This window comes from Plecotus auritus (assembly GCF_963455305.1).
Source record: "Plecotus auritus genome assembly, chromosome: 9".
NCBI lineage: Eukaryota > Metazoa > Chordata > Mammalia > Chiroptera > Vespertilionidae > Plecotus > Plecotus auritus.
Genome location: NC_137783.1, coordinates 92,437,834 through 92,458,937, shown reverse-complemented (window position 1 = coordinate 92,458,937; position 21,104 = coordinate 92,437,834). Strand labels below are relative to the sequence as shown.

The 21,104-nt window shown below is 41.0% G+C and overlaps 1 pseudogene across 1 annotated transcript; it reads left to right on the top strand.

Moving 5' to 3' along the window:
* The first annotated feature begins 14,292 nt into the window (after nucleotides 1-14,292).
* LOC308258210 (Golgi-associated plant pathogenesis-related protein 1-like) lies at nucleotides 14,293-14,764 on the top strand (annotated as a pseudogene). Its single transcript has one exon. The product of its transcript is annotated as a Golgi-associated plant pathogenesis-related protein 1-like (transcript).
* Nucleotides 14,765-21,104: the final 6,340 nt, after the last annotated feature.

Genomic DNA, 21,104 nt, shown 5'->3' with positions numbered 1-21,104 from the left:
TTGAAAGACACAAATTACCAAAATTCAAGGAGAAAAAGATCAGTCCTATATCTATTAAAAAATAAATTTGTAGTTAAAAAAACATTCCCACAAAGGAAACTTTAGGTCCAAATAGTTTCACTGATTAAAAATTTAAAGAAATAACATCAACTCTACACTAACTCTTTCAGAAACTTGAAGATGCAGGGACATCTGGAACTGCTTGGCCTTATAGATGTCCAGTAGTAGGCAGCAAAACACGTGTACGTGGAGCAAGAGGGTGCTATGAAAATAAATGAACCCACCTAAATGAGAAGAAAAAAACAGAAACTATTTAGAGCTTGCTATAACAAGGGAATCAACCACCATCACTTGCCATTTGGCAGAGACTCAAAGGCAAGCAGGGAGTAGAAAAGCTTTATAATTAAAAAAAAAAAAAAAGTATGGGGATAGCTTCAGGCATGCTCTGATTAGAGTTTGTTGGAAGGGGAAGCTGGAAACCAGATAATTGAAATGGAGCATATTAGGTAATTGATTTGGGAGAGCACATTTGACTTGTTATGCTTGGTTCTGAGTTGAAAATAGGGGCAAAAAATAAGGAAGCTGCAGTCATTGTCCAAGTCCTTTCCATTCCGGGACAATTGCTACAGAGATTGTATTTCGATTGCTAGACTGGTTGCTGAAGAGTTCTCCTATAATATATGGTCTGGCCATTGTGTGTGTGTAGTCAGTCTCTGTGCTTAACCACCTTGCTTGGTCTGTCCTTCCTGCGCTATTCTGGGGCCACCCACAGGAGGCAGAATTTATGTCCCCACATCCTAGACCTTCATGGAGGACTCCCATGATCAACTTTGTAGTTATTTATTGTTATATAATAAATTACCCCCAAAATTTAGTGACTTAAGACAGCATTTAGTGTCGCAGTTTCTGTGGGTTAGGTCCAATTCAACATTGTCACTTCTATGCCCATCCCTTTCTGCTTCCAGTATGGGGATGCTTCCATGGTGGCCAGCTGCCTTTGCCTGGCCTCTGTGTTCCAGTTCCTCACTCATTTTGGACTGCTCAGGCAGGACAGGGAAGAAGAGGGGGGAGGGAAGGAAAGAAGAGAAAATACTTTTTGAGCACTTATATATGTCAGGAGTGTCCCAAATGTTTTTTCCATGTTAGCTCATAAAGGTCCTCATTAGCCTGTGTCTGCTTTATGCAATCCTACCGTGTCCCTCTCTCCCCACATATACACACACACCAGGCCAGTAAACTCAAGTTGCCCCACCTACTCGGGATACACAGAGGGGGTCCTTTGGAGTCTTAGGGAGCCTGCACAGTGCACACTTTTGCTAGTACATTATTATTATTCATAAATAATTTCTAGACTGCAAGCTGAGTAACCCCTACACCTTTGCTATTTCCTGGGCCTTTCATTTTTTATGTGTAAAAACTGAGAGTGGGAAAGCAAACCTTGTGTTGGGTTTACAGACTCTCGGATTTTCTATTTCTTAGATAGCCACAAACCACTTAGGAATATGCTATGAAAAGTCTAAGGTCCACCTTAAAGAAGGAAACTTTTACACACACACACACAAAAAGTGTTTTATCAAACCCTTCTCATGATACAATCTTCTGCAACATACCAGCAAGCCCACACTTTCCCTGATCCAACCACAAATACAGCCCCATCCCATAGCAAACCCAAGGGGCCAGCATGGAGACTTCTCATAGTTTGGCTACTTGAGAGTTTTTTGTCTGCTTTCCAGAGTATTCAGATGAATGCTTTGCTTCTCCAACTATCCCAACTTCCTGGCATGTACCAGAGTAAATTCAACACTGGAAATAATTTCCTACCAGGAAGGCTATAAAACACTGCCAATAAGAGGAAATACAGGATGTAACAAAGGAAGGTAATTACATAAACAACTTTAAGAGCTGTTTGGCCTTGGGGAAAATGTGACTCATCCAATCTACAACATCACTTGTTATAATACAGAACACAAGCAGAGAGTAATATTGTTCTAAATCCCCCCCCTTTTTTTTTCCTTTAGGACCATATAAACCTCTTGGGTTGGGAATAAGCTTTTGTAAAGATAATTTGGAATGATATCAGAGGAATAGTGGCGTGAGTGAACCCCCTAGTTTCTCCCCTTGAAGTTTCAATAATTTGAACAGCTATAATTAAAATAAAAGGATTCCCTGCTGAACGAATTGAAACATCTAAAGGTGGGCAAGTTCTAACAAACCGGAGGCGAGAAGGAAGAAAAGCTTAAAGGAGCCATAGATTCAGCCCTGCAACCTGGAGAGGGTATGAATCAGGTTGTAGATAGCACTCCCTTCAGCCGAGAAGAGCAAAGAGATTTAGTGAGCATTACGGCAGGAGTGAGCAGTACAAGCTGTGGCTGAGCCCAGTGACCAGGGCAGGAACGAAGCACAGAGGGGCAGCCATGGTTGTCTGGCAATCAGCATGTCAGAGAGAGACACAAAGCCCTATACTCTATAGTCCTCAAACTTTTTAGACTCTAAAGTCCTCAAACTTTTTAAACAGGGGGCCAGTTCACTGTCCCTCAGACGGTTGGAGGGCCGGACTATAGTTTTAAAAAAAAACTATGAATAAATTCCTATGCGCACTGTGGGCCCAGGATGAGTCGGCTGCTAAGCAGGACAGGCAGTGGCACCCGGCGGGCCGGATAAATGTCCTTGGCGGGCTGCATGTGGCCCACGGGCCCTAGTTTGAGGACTCCTGCCCTAGAGCCTGGCTGCCTCCCCTCAATCTCCCTGAGCTTGCTTCCCCTCACCCTTCATATAGGGTTGCAGAACACATTATCTGCAAACCTGAGAATTGTTACAGAAATACTTTTTCCCTAAGTAAAGGGCACACTCTATGACTAATCCCAGGGTTGGGTAGAGGTACTGGGGGAATGCCATGGAGGTCCACCAGTCAACATTGCTGTGAGGGCAAAGCAACAAAGGAGGTGGCCAGGTTCCCTCAACTCACCCCACCCCCACACATCAAGGCTACACTGCCAGCTGCTTGGGACAGCACTAGGATTTCACAGATTTGGAGGCCCATCACTCACCACATTCCCCTGCAGCGTTGATCTTCTCGGACCACAGTGACTAGATCACAGGGGAGGTGCCCACCTTCCCAGGGAAGATAGGGCATTCTCCACCTGTGGAGATCTGAAGTCAGAGAAGTCAAGCGAGCTAAAAATCTTATAATTTAGTGCCACCTGCTGGAACACAATCAAAAGACTTCTTATCACTCTATTAGAGAAGTACCTCTCATACATAGATGCCTAGACAGACAAGGAATCCATCAAATAGCATGAATAACCAAGGTAATGAGGCAGCTCAGAAAAAAAAAGAAAAATATCCATAAAATGAACTTAAAGACATGGAAATAAGTGACTTAAATCACAGAAAATTAAAGATTGCAGTTCTGAAAAAACTCGACGAGATGCAAGAAAACATATAGACCATTTAATAAACTCAGAAAGCAAATCAATGAACAAAACGAGTACTTTACCAAACAGATTGGAATGTTTAAAATGAACTAAATAGAAATTCTGAAGATAAAGAACTCAATAAAAGGGATCAAGAATAAACTAATAAGCATAGGAAATAGAGCTGACCAGATGGAGGAACGAATTAGTGATATTGAAGATAGAAATATGAAAATGATGCAGAGGGAAGGAGAGAGAGAGAGAGAGAGAGAAAGAGAGAGAGAGAGAGAGAGAGAGAGAGAGAGAGAGAGAGAGAACTGTCTGATTCAATCAGAAAGACCAATATAAGAATAATAGGCATACCAGAAAAAGGAGAGGAGGAAAAAGAAATGGAAAACTTATTCAAGCAAATAGTAAATGAGAACTTCCCAAACCTATAGAAGAGCAAGATCCTTAATTCCAAGAAGCAAACAAAACACCTCATTACCTCAATCCAAAAATGCCTTCTCTAGGGCACATAGTATTCAAACAGTCAAAAATTAATAACAGAGAATTCTCAAGGCAGGCAGGGAAAAGAAGAAAGTAACCTATAAAAGAAATCCCATTAGGTTATCATCAAACTTCTCAGCAGAAACTCTACAAGCTAGAAGAGAATAGAATCGAATATTCAAACTACTGAAAGAAAGAAATTATCAATTGTTGGGAGAAAAATGGCGGCGGAATAGACAGACGTGTTCCGAGCCTTGTCCCGGAGCAGAAAGAAAGAACAGCTGAGGGTCGCACTAGGAGTGTTTGTTGGCAAGTTGGGGGACAGCTGAACTCCAGAAGAAGGTGGGAGACTGCTAGACGGGGTTCCCCGGACCTGGCAGCTCCCACTGCGGCTGGGTCCCCTCCCGGAGCTGCGGGCTTGGACGCGGAGTCGCCGCCACCTGGAACCAGAAAGTGGAGCTTATCGGAAGCCTGAGAATCCACAACTGCGGCACCCACGGAACAGCTGCGAGCCCCAGAACAACGCTCCCCTATTGGCGCAAACACACGGGTTCAGAGGAGCTCTACACTCCACCACGGAAAGGTCAGATTTCGCCTGGGATAAGGTGAGGTCTCTGGTCCCAGCGCGAGAGAGGAACGCGCGTTTTGCGGGAGCTGGAGGACCAGGGAAGTCTGTGCCTAGAAAAATCGGTGGCTTCTGGGGCTGGCGTGATCTGTGAATATGGAAGGGGGTCCTCAGAGCTGCTAACAGAAGGGCTCTCTAAAAAGCAACCCATTTTGATCTGAAGTGCAGGGACACCCTAAGAATTTCAGGGGTGTGCTGGACTTACGCGCAGCCACGGAGTGCGCACACTTGGGCTTTTTCCTCTTGAAATTCTTGCTTCTGATTACTAAGCCCAATTCATAGGTTCACCCAGTTGGGGACACCCTGGGAGACTGCAGGGGAAAGTTGTTTTTCTGGAACCTGGGGATCGGAGCGGGGAGCGACCATCGGAGAGCCAGCTCTGAGGCAGCCCACTCCCACAAACCGGTATTGAGTGCCACAGGGAAAGAAGGCTCTAACACTCCCTAGAGAGGCCATAGATAGACCCGGAAGTCAATCCAGAAACACTGCCACCCAGGGGCTGAATCACAAATTGACTCTTGTGTAATCAAAAATAAAGGAATACGAATTAAGACACACCGCCTGCTTAAAATCAGGACTGGCTTACATCACTGAAGAGCAGTGGAACGCAGGGAACTGCAATACTGTCCGGACTGAGAAACAGGCATGCCAAACAGAACAACAGAGGAAGTGAATGACCTTCACTACTCCACATTTTATTTTTATTTTTTATTTTTTTATTTTCATTTTTTGCATCTTTTACTCAAGAAACTAATTTTTTTCCTCACTTGATTTTACCTTTTTAATTATTACATTTTTATTTTCAATCCGTATTATTACTACTGCTATTTTATCTTTTTTTTTTTTTTAAGTGTCATTTTATTTTCTCTTCATTTTGTTTTGGGATTAATGTTCTACATTCTATTTTTATCTTTCCTTTAGCATCATTTTACTCTATCTCAAATCTAACTTTATGCCATCACTCTCTTCCTCACTTTTCCCTTTTCAGTGTCCTGTTTATCTTACCCCTTTCCTGCTTTAGATTTTCCCTATTCTTTCTGTTTACCCCCTTTTAAAATTTCACCCTACTTATATATCTAATCTCCAATCCCCTGCTCCAAGTCCATGCACACCTCTCTCTTCGCTGTCTTAACTATCCAAAAAATTGTTTTTCTCTCTGTCCTTTTGTTGTTGTTCGCTTGAATGTAGATTATATCGAATTTTTATGCTTTTTTGTGAGATTGTTTTGCTTATTCTTCTTTTGTTTATTTTTTTGTTTGTTTAGTGCTTCTGTTTTCCCTTGCCTCACTCAATATTAGTTGGTGTTGTAGTTTGTATTAATCCCCAGGTACTTGTTGCTGGCATTTGCTGGGATAAGTGATTGTTCTATTGGAGTTTTATCCCCAATATATATAGTCTGTTTCCCTTTCTCTCTTAGTCTCTTTCTTGTCTCTCTTACTTTTTTTCCCTTTTCCCAATTTCATTTTGACACCCTTTTTTTTCTTCTTCTTTCTTTCTTTTTCCTCTTCTTCTTTCTCTACTATCCCCTAATTTGACTTTCTCTGGTGGTCACTTTTATTGGATGTTATTAATATCGTGAATACATTTCTGTTCAGTGCCTTGTGTGTTGTACCTGGTAGTGCTGTATTTTGTGCCTTTAAATCGACGCAGGAGAGAGAGAACTACATAACCAGACACCCAGAGAAGAGAGACCATGGGGAGACAAAGACACAGCCCGCATATGAAAGAAAAGCAGGCATCTCCAGAAAAGGAAGTAAACGAAATGGAAGCAAGCAACCTTCCAGAAAAAGAATTCAGAGAAATGGTCATAAGGTGGCTGAAAAGAATGGAAGACAAATTCGACAATATGAGCAAGAACCAAGAGGAAATGAAGAAGAACCAAGAAGAAATGAAAAATGACATCGCTGCTGTAAAGAACTCAATAGAAAGCATCAAGAGTAGACTAGAAGAAGCAGAGGACCGCATCAGTGAGCTAGAAGACAAGGTGGGAAAAAATACCCAAGTAGAGCAACTTCTAGAAAAAAAAATTAAAAGGCAGGAGGAGAGCCTAAGGGAACTTTGGGACAACACGAAACAAAACAACATCCGCATAATAGGGGTTCCAGAAGGAAAGGAAGCTGAGCAAGGAATAGAAAACCTATTTGAAGAAATAATGACAGAAAATTTCCCTGATATAGAGAAGAAAAAACCCACACAAATCCAAGAAGCTCACAGAGTCCCAAGCAAAATGAACCCCAAAAGACCGACGCCAAGGCACATTATAATTAAATTGGCAAACACCAACCACAAAGTAAGAATCTTAAAAGCGGCAAGAGAGAGACAGAAAGTTACATACAAAGGAACCCCCATCAGACTAGCAACTGATTTCTCAACAGAAACTCATCAGGCCAGAAGGGAATGGAATGAAATATACAAAGTCATGCAAAGGAAGGGTCTGAATCCAAGAATACTGTACCCAGCAAGGCTGTCAATCAAAATTGAAGGTGAAATCAGGAGCTTCACAGACAAAAAAGGACTAAGGGAATTTATTACCACCAAACCAGCAATGCAAGAAATGCTAAAGGGTCTGCTGTAAAAAAAAAAAAGAAATAGGAAGCGAAGAAGGAACACAGGTGTAAAGAATAGGAATGGCGACAAATAAGTACCTATCAATAATAACTTTAAATGTAAATGGATTAAATGCCCCAATCAAAAGACATAGGGTAATGGATTGGATAAGAAAACATGACCCATATATCTGCTGTCTACAAGAAACCCACCTCAGAAAAAAAGACGCACACAGACTGAGGGTGAAGGGATGGAAAAAGGTTTTCCAGGCAAATGGAACTGAAAAAAAAGCTGGGGTAGCAATACTTATATCTGACAAATTAGATCTCAAACTGAAGGACATAACAAGAGATAAGGAAAGCCACTTCATAATACTAAAGGGAGCAATCCAACAAGAAGAAATAACTCTGGTAAACATATATGCACCCAATACAGGAGCACCCAAATACATAAAAAAACTCCTGGAGGATATCAAGGGAGAGATTGACAGCAATACAATCATAGTAGGAGACTTTAATACCCCACTATCACCATTGGACAAATCCTCTAAACAAAAAATCAGCAAAGAAACATCAATCCTAAATGACTCACTAGACCAGATGGAATTAATTGACATCTTCAGAACATTTCACCCCAAAGCCACAGAATATACATTCTTCTCAAGTGCACATGGGTCATTTTCAAAGATAGACCATATGTTGGGACATAGGCAAAGTCTCTTCAAATTCAAGAAGATAGAAATCATATCAAGCATCTTCTCAGACCACAGTGGCATAAAACTGGAAATCAACTACAATAAAAACAACCCAAAGAAATCAAACACATGGAGACTAAACAGCATGCTATTAAACCATGACTGGGTTACCAGAGAGATCAAAGAAGAAATAAAAAACATCATGACAACAAATGACAATGAAAACACTACAATCCAAAATCTATGGGACACAGCGAAAGCAGTCTTGAGAGGGAAGTTCATAGCTCTACAAGCCTACTGCAAAAAACAAGAAACAGGGGTAATAAATTACCTAACCCAACAACTCAAAGAGTTAGAAAAAGAGCAACAAGAAAAGCCCAGTGTAAGCAGAAGGAAGGAAATAATAAAGATCAGAGCACAGATAAATGACATAGAGACCAAAGAAACAATACAAAAGATCAACAAAACCAAGAGCTGGTTCTTTGAAAGGATAAACAAGATTGATGAACCTCTAGCCAGGCTCACCAAGAAGGAAAGAGAGAGGACCCAAATAAACAAAATCAGAAATGAAAGAGGTGAAATAACAACAGATCCCGCCGAAATACAAAGGATTGTTAAAAAATACTACGAACAACTCTATTCCAACAAACTGGACAATCTGGAGGAAATGGACATATTCCTAGAAAAATATAACCTTCCAAAACTCAATCAGGAAGAATCTAAACAGCTCAATATGCCAGTAACTATGGAAGAAATTGAAGCAGTCATCAAAGAGCTTCCGGCAAACAAAAGCCCGGGGCCAGATGGCTTCACAGGAGAGTTTTACCAAATATTCAAGGAAGAACTAAAACCTATCCTCCTCAGACTATTCCAAAAAATTCAAGAGGAAGGAACACTTCCAAGCTCCTTCTATGAAGCCAGCATCACCCTAATACCAAAACCAGATAAAGACAACACAATGAAAGAGAATTACAGGCCAATATCCCTCATGAATGTAGATGCCAAAATCCTCAACAAAATTCTAGCAAATCGGATCCAGCAGTACATCAGAAAGATCATACACCATGACCAAGTAGGGTTTATCCCAGGAATGCAAGGATGGTTCAATATCCGAAAATCAATAAATGTGATACATCACATAAACAAATTGAAAGATAAAAATCACATAGTCATATCAATTGATGCAGAAAAAGCATTTGACAAAATCCAACACCCTTTCTTGATAAAAACTCTCAACAAGGTGGGAATAGAAGGATCATACCTCAACATAATAAAAGCTATATATGATAAACCCACAGCTAACATCATACTCAATGGGCAAAAACTAAAACCATTTCCCCTAAGAACAGGAACAAGACAAGGATGCCCACTCTCACCACTCCTGTTTGACATAGTACTGGAAGTATTAGCCATTGCAATTAGACAAGAAGAAGAAATAAAAGGCATCCAAATTGGAAAAGAAGAAGTAAAGCTGTCCTTATTTGCAGATGACATGATATTGTACATAAAAAACTTGAAAGACTCTATCAAAAAACTAACAGACTTAATAAATGAATTCGGCAAGGTAGCAGGATACAAAATTAACGCCAAGAAATCTATGGCATTTCTATACACCAACAGTGAACTTACAGAAAGAGAGACTAAAAAAGCAATCCCATTTTCCATCGCACCAAAAAAATTAAGATACTTAGGAATAAACCTAACCAAGGAGGTAAAAGACCTATATGCGGAAAACTACAGGACACTGAAAAAAGAGATAGAGGAAGATGTAAACAGATGGAAGAACATACCATGTTCATGGATTGGTAGAATCAACATCATCAAAATGTCCATACTACCCAAAGCAATCTATAGATTCAATGCACTCCCCATTAAAATACCAACGGCGTATTTCACAGACCTAGAAAGAACTCTCCAAAAATTGATCTGGAATAAAAAAAGACCCCGAATAGCCACAGCAATCCTGAGAAAGAAGAATAAAGTAGGAGGGATCTCAATACCAGATTTCAAGCTGTATTACAAAGCCACTGTCCTCAAAACAGCCTGGTACTGGCACAAGAACAGACATATAGATCAATGGAATAGAATAGAGAATCCAGATATCGACCCAAACCAATATGCGCAATTAATATTTGACAAAGGAGGCATGAGCATACAATGGAGTCAAGACAGTCTCTTCAATAAATGGTGTTGGGAAAATTGGACAGATACATGCAAAAAAATGAAACTAGATCACCAACTTACACCATACACAAAAGTAAACTCAAAATGGATACAGGACTTAAATATAAGACGAGAAACCATAAAAATACTAGAGGAATCCACAGGCAGCAAAATCTCAGACATATGCCAAAAGAACTTTTTCAGTGATACTGCCCCTAGGGCAATGGAAGCCAAAGAGAAAATAAACAAATGGGACTACATCAAAATAAAAAGCTTTTGCACAGCAAAAGAAACCATCAACAAAACAACAAGAAACCCCACTGTATGGGAGAACATATTTGCAAATGGTATCACTGATAAAGGTTTAATTTCCAACATCTACAGGCAGCTTATACAACTTAACAAAAGGAAGATAAATGATCCAATAAAAAAATGGGCAACGGACCTAAATAGAATCTTTTCGAAAGAAGACAGAAGGAAGGTCAAGAGACACATGAAAACATGCTCAAAGTCACTTATTATCCGAGAGATGCAAATCAAAATGACAATGCGATACCATCTCACACCTGTCAGAATGGCTATCATCAACAAATCAACAAACGACAAGTGTTGGCGAGGATGCGGAGAAAAAGGAACCCTCGTGCACTGCTGGTGGGAATGCAGACTGGTGCAGCCACTGTGGAGAACAGTATGGAGTTTCCTCAAAAAACTGAAAATGGAACTCCCATTTGACCCAGTAATCCCACTCCTAGGAATATATCCTAAGAAACCAGAAACACCAATCAGAAAGGATATATGCACCCCTATGTTCATAGCAGCACAATTTACAATAGCTAAGATTTAGAAACAGCCTAGGTGCCCGTCAGCAGATGACTGGATCAGAAAACTATGGTACATCTACACAATGGAATACTATGCTGCCATAAAAAAGAAGGAATTACTACCATTTGTAGACACCTGGATGGAATTAGAGAACATTATGCTAAGTGAAATAAGCCAATCAATGAAAGAAAAATACCACATGATCTCACTCATTTAGGGATAATGAAAAACATTATAAACTGATGAACCAAAAGATAGTTACAGATGCAGTAAAGCATCAAACAGAGTGTCTAATTACAGCAGTAAGGTTAGGGAGAGGTGGGGGAAATAAGAGATCAACTGAAGGACTTGTATGCATGCATATAAGAGTAACCAACGGATGCAAAACATTGGGGGGTGAGGGCAGGTATGGGAGTGGGGTGGGGGGGGGCAATGGTAAGATATGTACACATATAATACCTTAATAAAAATTTGAAAAAATAAATAAATAAATAAATAAATAAGAAAGAAATTATCAGCCAGGAAGACTATATCCAGCAAAGTTATCCTTTAGTTATGAAGGAGGAATAAAGACTTTTCCACATATACAGAAGTTTAGGCAATTTATCGCCAGAAAATCTCCATTGCAAGAAATACTAAAGAGAGTTACTCTACCTGAAACAAAGAATAAAAGGTCACAAAACTACAAGTAAGATCACCAACAATCTTACAGCATAAACAGGGACAATTTGTGACAACAAAAACATAAAGGGGTGGGGTAAAGTTATGAATTTGCAAATGAGGATGGACATCAGATGCATTCAAAAGAAAAAGGACTGGCAGGAAACCAAGATGGCGGCATAGGTAAACACCTAAACTGCAGCTTCGCACAACAATTTCAAAACTACAACTAAAAGACAAAATGGACATCATCCAGAACCACAGGAAGGCTGGCTGAGTAGAAATTCTACAACAAGAAGGAAAGAGAAAAGCAAACTGAGACTCAGAGGAGCTGCAGGAGGCAGAGGTATCGAGGCCTGCACAAGTAGAGGGCGGGCAACTGAGTACAGAGCTGGCTTTCTCAAGCAGGAGAGAGACAAAAGCTCCCAACTGCACTGAACTCCAGTTCCGGGTGAGAATCTGGGGACCCAGACTCATACGGGGTGAAACTGGACTGTCAGGAAAGAGAAAAGCACACTGAGACTCAGAGGAACTGCGGAAGGCAGAGGTACCGAGGTGCGCGGTGCGGAGAGGGCAGGCAACTGAGTTCATGGCTGGCTTTTTCAAGCGGGAGGGAGACAAAAGCTCCCTTCTGCACTGAACTCCAGTTCTGGGCAAAATTCTGGGGACCCAGACTCATTCGGGGAGAAACTGGACTGTCTGGCAGCAGGCAGAACTCGAGGGCGGCTTTCTCTCAGAGGTGCTTGTAGCGATTATCATGGGACACTGAGACACAGGGGCCTATTAGGGCAGGGCTGACGAGAAACCAATGCTGTCTGCTCCGTCCTGAGACTCCGCCCCATGCAAGTTGAACACAGAGGCTTTTGCAAGTCTAGTCTCATAAGGGTGTCTCCAGCACAGAAGTTCTCCCAGCATAGACACAACTGATTCTCACAGTCAATTGGCCTGGAGGTCAATTCCTCCCAGTGATACCAACAACAATCAAGGCTTAACTACAACAAGACTATGCACACAGCCCACAAAGGGGTGCACCAAGAGTGTCCACTTCAGGTAACTGGGGAGGCTGAGCCACTGGGCCCTATAGGACACCTAGCACACAAAGCCACTCTATCAACTCAGGGAAGCAGCCAAAATGCGGAGACAAAGAAACAGGTCACAAATGAAAGAAATGAGGAAAGTAAATGACTGGATATAGAGTTCAAAACCATGGTTATAATGTTTTTCAAGAATTTTCTAGAAAAGGCTGATAAATTGAGCAAGACCCTTGAGGATATGAAAAAGGACCAACTAGAAATTAAGCATACACTGACTGAAATAAAAAATATTATACAGAGATCTAACAGCAGACTAGAGGATCGCAAGAATCAAGTCAAAGATTTGAAATACGAAGAAGCAAAAAACACCAAACCGGAAAAGCAAAAAGAAAAAAGAATCCAAAAATATGAAGATAGTGTAAGGAGCCTCTGGGACAACTTTAAGCGCACCAACATCTGAATTATGGGGGTGCCAGAAGAAGAGAGAGAGAGCAAGATGCTGAAAACCTATTTGAAGAAATAATGACCGAAAACTTCCCTCACCTGGTGAAAGAAATAGACTTACAAGTCCAGGAAGCGCAGAGAACCCCAAACAAAAGGAATCCAAAGAGGACCACACCAAAACACATCATAATTAAAATGCCAAGAGCAAAAGATAAAGAGAGAATATTAAAAGCAGCAAGAGAAAAGCAGTTAGTTACCTGCAAGGGAGCACCCATACGACTGTCAACTGATTTCTCAACAGAAACTATGCAGGCCAAACGGGAGTGGCAAGAAATATTCAAAGTGATGAATAGCAAGAACCTACAACCAAGATTACTCTACCCAGCAAAGCTATCATTCAGAATTGAAGGGCAGATAAAGAGCTTCACAGATAAGAAAAAGCTAAAGGAGTTCATCACTGCCAAACCAGTATTATATAAAATGCTGAAAGGTATTCTTTAAGAAGAGGAAGAAGAAGAAAAAGGTAAAGATAAAAATTATGAACAACAAATACCTATCTGTCAACAAGTGAATCTAAAAATCAATTGAATAAAAAAATCTAATGAACAGAATAAACTGGTGAATATAATAGAATCAGGGGCATAGAAAGGGAGTGGACTGACAGTTCTCGGGGGAGGGGGAAGGGGTGTGAGGGGTGCGGGAAGAGACTGGACAAAAATCATACACCTATGGATGTGGACAGTGGCGGGTGGGAGGGTGGTAAGGGAAGAGGGTGGGGTGGGAACTGGGTGGAGGGGAGCTATGCGGGAAAAAAGAGGAACAATTGTAATAATCTGAACAATAAAGGTTTATTAAATTTTTTTAAAAAAGAAAAAGGACTATTGTGTATATGAAACTTTCTTTTCATAAACCTAATGATAACAACACACGCGCGCGCGCGCACACACACACACACACACACACACACACACACAAAACACATAACACTGAGACACATAGCATACAAAAAGAGAAAACAAAACAAAAGTATGGAATACCACCAAACAAAAACGACAGACAGAAACACAAAAGAAAAGAACCACAAAGCTACAAGAAAACAAAAATACAATGGCTTAAAAAAATACCTCAGCCCTTGCTGGTTTGGCTCAGTGGATAGAGCAAGGGCCTGCGGACTGAAGGGTACTGGGTTCAATTCCAGTCTAGGGCACATGCCTGGGTTGCGGGCTAGATCCCCAGTAGGGGGCGTGCAGGAGGTAGCCAATCAATGATTCTCATTGATGTTTCTATCTCTCTCTCCCTCTCCCTTCCTCTCTGAAATCAATATATGTAATTTTAAAATCCTCATACATCAATAATTACTCTAGAGAGGCAGCAGGAGCCCAGGAGTATACCGAGCCCGCCATGGGCAAGTCAGCTTCCAAACAGTTTAATAACAGCTCCTGAGGGCCTACAACGAGTACCGGCAGCAGCACGGCGTCCCTCCACTGAAGCTCTGCAAGGAGTGCAACTGGGAGGCTCAGCAGTATTCGGAGGTGCTGGCCAGCACGAGGATCCTCAAGCACAGCCCGGAGTCCAGTCGGGGCCAGTGCGGGGAGAAGGGGAGAACCTGGCCTGGGCATCCTCTGATCAGCCAGGAAAGGAGGTGGCTGATAGATGGTACAGTGAAATTAAGAACTACAACTTCCAGCGACCTGGCTTCACCTCTTGGACTAGACACTTCACAGCCATGATATGGAAGAATACAAAAAAGATGGGCGTGGGAAAGGCATCTGCAAGTGATGGGCCCTTCTTCGTGGTGCCTAGATTCTTCCCAGCAGGGAATGTTGTCATCCAGGGCTTCTTTGAAGAAAATGTCCTGCCTCCAAAGAAGTAACTTGCCAAATGTAATTGGCAGTCGGCAGACTTAAGAACATGCATCTGAAGTGCCTACAACAAAAACTCAGCTGTGTGTCTGTCTTTGTAGTTGTATGTGCTTGTGTGTGTGATGCATGTGCATGTCTCTTGCACACACCCTGGGATATTCTTATCAAAGGATTGAGCTAATGAAGCCTTCACTCTGATGGTTAGACCATAAGTATTTGGACTTGGGGGAAAATCAAGTTTTAAACATTTGGGGGTTATTTTTAAAGTAAATTTCTTTTGTACCTTTCTTAAATAATAATAATAATAATTACTCTAAATGTAAATGGATTGAATTCACCAATGAAAAGTCACAGAGTAGCAGACTGGCTAAAAACAAACAAAATTCAACCATATGCTGCCTTCACTAGACACATCTAAGCTGCAAAGACAAAGATAGACTCAAAGTGAAAGGTAGAAAATGATTCTCCAAGTAAACAGCATCTACAGAAAAACGGGTGTAGCCATACTTATACTGGACAAAGTATATTTCAAGATAACAAAGGTAACAAAGGAAAAAAATGGACATTTTATGATAAAGAGGACACTACATCAAGGAGACTTAACACTTCTCAATATATATGTACCCAATCAGGGAGCATTGAAATATGTAAAGCAGACTTAAGGGAGAACTGACAAAACACAATCATAGTAGGAGACCTAAATACTCCATTGGCACCTCTAAATAGAAAATCAAACTGAAAATCAATAAAGAAATATTGGCCTTAAATGACACATAGATCAAATGGACATAGTTGACAGAGCCTTTCATCCCAGAACATAAGATTATACATTCTTCTCCAGTGCACATGGAACATTCTGAAGGACAGACCATATGTTGGGTCACAAAACTAGCCTCAAATTTAAGAAGATTGAAATCATACCATGCATATTCTCTGATCACAATGCTTTAAAAGTATAAGTCAACCGCAAAAGGAAGTTTTAAAAAAAAAAACACAAATAAACAACATATTACTGAAAAATGACTGGTCAAAGAAGAAGTGAAAGGTGAGATCAAAAGATATAAAGAGACAAATGAGAATAACAATACAGCATATTAAAACTTATGGGATGCAGCAAAAGAGGGAAGTTTATATCATTGCAGGCTTATCTCAAGAAACAAGAAAAATCTCAGGTAAGCAACCTAACATTACATCTTAAAGAACTAGAAAAAGAAGGACAAAAGCATCCCAAGGTCAGCAGAAGAAAGGAAACAATCAAAACTAGAGCAGAATTGAATGAAATAGAGAACAAAAAGACTATACAAAAACTTCAAAAGATTAATAAAATTGACAAACTCCTGAATAGACGCACTAAGGAAAAAAGAGAAAAGATTCAATAAACAAAATTAGAAATCAGAGAGATGTCACCACAGACATCACAGAAATGCAAAGGATCATATTAGAATACTATGAAAGACTATATGCCACCAAATAACCTAGAAGAAATGGATAAGTTCCTAGAAATATATAACCTTCCTAGACTGAATCATGAAAAATTGGAAAATCTAAATAGACTGATCAACAGTGAGGACATTGAAACAACCATCACCCCCCTGCCCGCCCACTCCCGAAAAAAGTCCAGGGCCATTAGTGAATTCTACCAAACATTCAAAGAGTTGATACCTATTCTTCTCAAATTTCTAAAAAACTGAAGAAGAGGCAATACTTCCTAACATATTTTATGAAGCCAACATAAACCTGGTACCAAAACCTCTCAAGGATAACACAAAAAAAGGAAAAATTTTTTATCTGATGAATACAGATGTAAAAACCTAAACAAAATACTAGCAAATCGAATACAACAACACATTTTAAAAATAATACATCACTATCAAGTGGGGTTCATTCCAGGGGCACAATGATGGTTCAACATATGCAAATCGAACAATGTAATATACCACATTAACAAAACAAAGAATAATAAATGCAGAAAAAGCATTTGATAAGATATAACATCCATTTATGATTAAAACACTCAATAAAATAAAGGCCATGTATGACAAACTCTCAGCTAATATCATACTCAATGGTGAAAAACTGAAAGCTTTTCCTCTAAAATCAGGAACAAGACAAGGATGTCCACTCTCACCACTCTTATTCAACACTAGAGGCTCAGTGCACAAAATCGTGCACGGGTCCAGCCAGCCTGCCCTGATCGGTGTTGGGGTGGCAAATCGGGGGCGGGGCCGGCTGGGGAGAGGGGCTGCAGGCAGTTGGCGGGCTGGCCCCGCCCCCTGGTCGAACTCCTAGTAGAACTCCCAGTGGAGGGAACAATTTGCATATTAGCCTTTTATTATATAAGACAGTACTGGAAGTCCTAGCCAGGGCAATTAAGCAAGAGAAAGAAATAAAAGAAATCCAAATTGGAAAGGAAGAAGTAAAAGTGTCACTTTTTGCAGAAGACGTGATTCTTTATATAGAAAATCTTAAAGACCCCACCAAAAATTACTAGAAACAATAAACAAATACAGTAAAGCTTCAGAATACAAAATCAATATACAAAAAACCCACTCATTCCTGTATACCAAAAATGAAATTTCAGAAAAAGGTATTTGCTTTTGTAAAAAGAACCCTTGAGCTAGAGGCATAATTACTAACATGAGACCCTATGAAGTTCTAATGTTTCCAACGCATAATAGCACACATAAACATGCCCATGAGTGGGACAAAAAGAGCTCCATTCCTTTCTCCTGTGGTCAACCAGGCGGAGCTGACTGCTCAGGAGAGGGTCATACAATAGAGGAGGGAGGGATGGTTTTTCTTCTGATGTGGGAGCAAGTTTATTTTAAAAAAAAAGAAAGGATAATAGCTCCTAAGTGCTAAGAGCTAGTTTTAAGAGCTAAGATAATATAAGGAGGGCAGTGTCCATCCACATCCAAGGCAGCCTCAGAATGGAATTTAAGCCCCCTGGGACCCACAGTGTTCTCCAAGGCAATGACTTTCAAATGTGTGATCAGTTTGTTTGAACCACACACCAAAACAAAAGCCTCAAGATGAGAGTAAAGAATGCAAAGAATCAAGTCTCAAGGGAAGTTGTAGAAATTACTAGAAAGTGAGTGCATGAAAGGAGAGAGTCCTGGTAGCACAGCACAAGCCACAGCCATTGGTCCATTGATGTGAATTCATTTCATCCTTCCTTTCTGAGCTATATGGGGAATCTCATAGGAAATAAGAGCTGCCATTTACAGAACAATTACCAATGTGTAAGCACATTACATGCATTATTTAATCATTACAACCGCCTCATTTTACAGATAATGAAATTGAGGCTCAGAGTTCATCTAGTTGCCCAAGAACACTCATGGCCAAAATGGACTTGTGCCCCAGTCTGTCTAGTCCTCATAGAGCTAGACATTAACCACTACACCCTCCTGCCCCATCTGGCTTCAAAGTCCCAGGATGAGACAAATACCCAGCAAAAGACTCCTCACTGAGCCCCACTCCCCAGATGAGCACCTCCAGGAAGAGCAATCTCTTAGCCTTCCTGAGGAAATAGTCCCTGTTTTATTTTATTTTATTTTATTTTATTTTATTAAATAAATCTTTATTCAGATTATTACAATTATTTCTCCTTTTTTCCCCCATAGCTCCCCTCCACCCATTTCCCACCCCACCTTCTGCCCTTACCTACCCCCCACTGTCCTCATCCATAGGTGTATGATTTTTGTCCAGTCTCTTTATGAACCCCCCCATACCCCTTTCCCCCTGAGAATTATCAGTCCACTCCCTTTCTATGCCCCTGATTCTATTATATTCACCAGATTATTCTGTTCCTCAGGTTTTTAATTTACTTGATTTTTAGGTTCACTTGTTGATAGATATGTATTTGTTGTTCATAATTTTTATCTTTCCTTTTTTCTTCTTCCTCTTCTTTAAGAATACCTTTCAGCATTTCATATAATACTGGTTTGGTGGTGATGAACTCCTTTAGCTTTTTCTTGTCTGTGAAACTCTTTATCTGCCCTTCAATTCTGAATGATAGCTTTGCTGGGTAGAGTAATCTTGGTTGTAGGTTCTTGCTACTCATCACATTGAAAATTTCTTGCCACTCCCGTCTGGCCTGCATAGTTTCTGTTGAAAAGTCAGCTGACAGTCGTATGGGTGCTCCCTTGTAGGTAATTAACTGTTTTTCTCTTGCTGCTTTTAATATTCTCTCTTTGTCTTTTGCTCTTGGCATTTTAATTATGATGTGTCTTGGTGTAGTCCTCTTTGGATTCCTTTTGTTTGGGGTTCTGTGGGCTTCCTGGACTTGTAAGTCTATTTCTTTCACCAGGTAGGGGAAGTTTTCGGTCATTATTTCTTCAAATAGGTTTTCAGTATCTTGCTCTCTCTCTTCTTCTGGCACCCCCATAATTCGGATGTTGGTACGCTTGAAGTTGTCCCAGAGTCTTCTTACATTATCTTCAACTTTTTGGATTTTTTTTTTTGCTTTTTGCTTTTTCGGTTGAGTGTTTTTTGCTTCTTTGTATTTCAATTCTTTGACTTGATTTTTGTGTTCCTCTTGTATGTTTTTGGGTCTCTGTATAATATTTTTTATTTCAGTCAGTGTATGTTTAATTTCTAGTTGGTCCTTTTTCATCTCTTCGAGGGTCTCGTTATATTTATCGGCCTTTTCTAGGATATTCTTAAAAAGCCTTATAACTGTGGTTTTGAATTCTATGTCCAGTCGTTTGTTTTCCTCCATTTCTTTTGTTTGTGATCTGATTCTTAGACGCCGCATTTTCACTGCTTCCCTGGGTTGGTAGATTTGTGTGCTAGGTTTCCAATTTGGCCTAGTGGGTCTGCCTCCCCAGTTAACCTGAGGTGGACACTCTTGGTGCACCCCTTTGTGGACTGTGTGTACAGCCTTGTTGTAATTAAGTCTTGATTGTTGTTGGTATCACTGGGAAGAATTGACCTCCAGGCCAGTTGGCTGTAAGGATCAGCTGTGTCTATGCTGGGAGAAGTCCGGTGCTGGAGACAGCCTTATAGGATTAGACTTGCCAAATTGCAATAGCCTCTGTGCTCAGCTTGGATGGGGTGGAGTCTCAGTCTTGGCTTCCTGTCAGCCTTGCTCTTGTGCGCACGTGTGTGCCTTCAGTCCTCCGCCTTCCCCGGCTCCTGAGTCTCCGCCCGAGAGTCCAGACTCCCCCCACAAGAGCGTGGGTCCCCAGGGGCTCGCCTGGAACTGGGGTTCACTGCAGTCAGAACTGGGGCTCACTTCAGTCAGAACTGAGGTTCAGTGCCGTCAGGAGCCTCTCACTCCCTTCCGCTAGGGAATGCCTGTGGCAGCCTCCGCAGCCTTTGTGCGCACTGGCGCGAGCGGACTTTCAGTCCTCCGCCTTCCCCGGCTCCTGAGTCTCCGCCCGAGAGTCCAGACTCCCCCCACAAGAGCGTGGGTCCCCAGGGGCTCGCCCGGAACAGGGTTTCAGTGCAGTCAGAACCGGGGTTCAGTTCGGTCGGGGGCTCCCTTCCCCCTTCCGCCAGAGAAAGTCAGCCAGGCTCTCAGCCGCCCTTCCTCTCTGCGCGCACAAAGACCCTTTGCCGTACCTCCAATTCTCTGTGAGCTTTTCTCTATCCTTCTAGTTGTAGAATTTTCACTCAGTCAGCTTTCCTGCGGTTCTGGATGGTGTCCGTTCTGTCTTTTAGTTGTAGTTTTGAAATTGTTGTGCGAGGCAGCAGTTCAGGTGTTTACCTATGCCGCCATCTTGGTTTTCCTCTCTAGTCCCTGTTTTAAAGCCTCACACTGGGACTGCTCTGAGAGCTTCTCCCTTCTTTCAAAAGCTAATTGCTTCTTATTATCATTTAAACTCATTGCTTCTTATGTGGTTTATTCAGAAAGACGTAGAATAATTTGAAATTAAAGTGTTATTCATCAAAAACAGCTCCACAATCCTTTGGACTCATCAGCAGCAGCAGTGATTCATTCTGACTTCCAAGATCATGTTCCAGCTAGTAAAAATAAAATGGGAGTGGGTAGCAAGATAAAAATTATTCCTTGCCAAGGCACTGGGGCTCAAAAATTGTTTTTCCTTGGATAGAATAGAAAGAAAAAAATCTAGCATGCTTTCTAAGCTACAAGTTCACTCTTCTTCATATTTTTTTAAACTGCTGTACTTTTTCCCCCCTCATGCTGAAGTTTGAGGGCAACCTTCAAGCCTACACATCCCCAGTTCTATTTCTAGCACCATGTGGTTCCAATGACAAATATTCACCAAACAATATATCCTGAATTTTCAGTATTTTACCTTCAAAAGAAGAAAAGGACAAGCTGTTCAGGTCTCACTGACACAGGACAGCGGATCCTTGACATTTTCAAGGGTATTCCCAGGA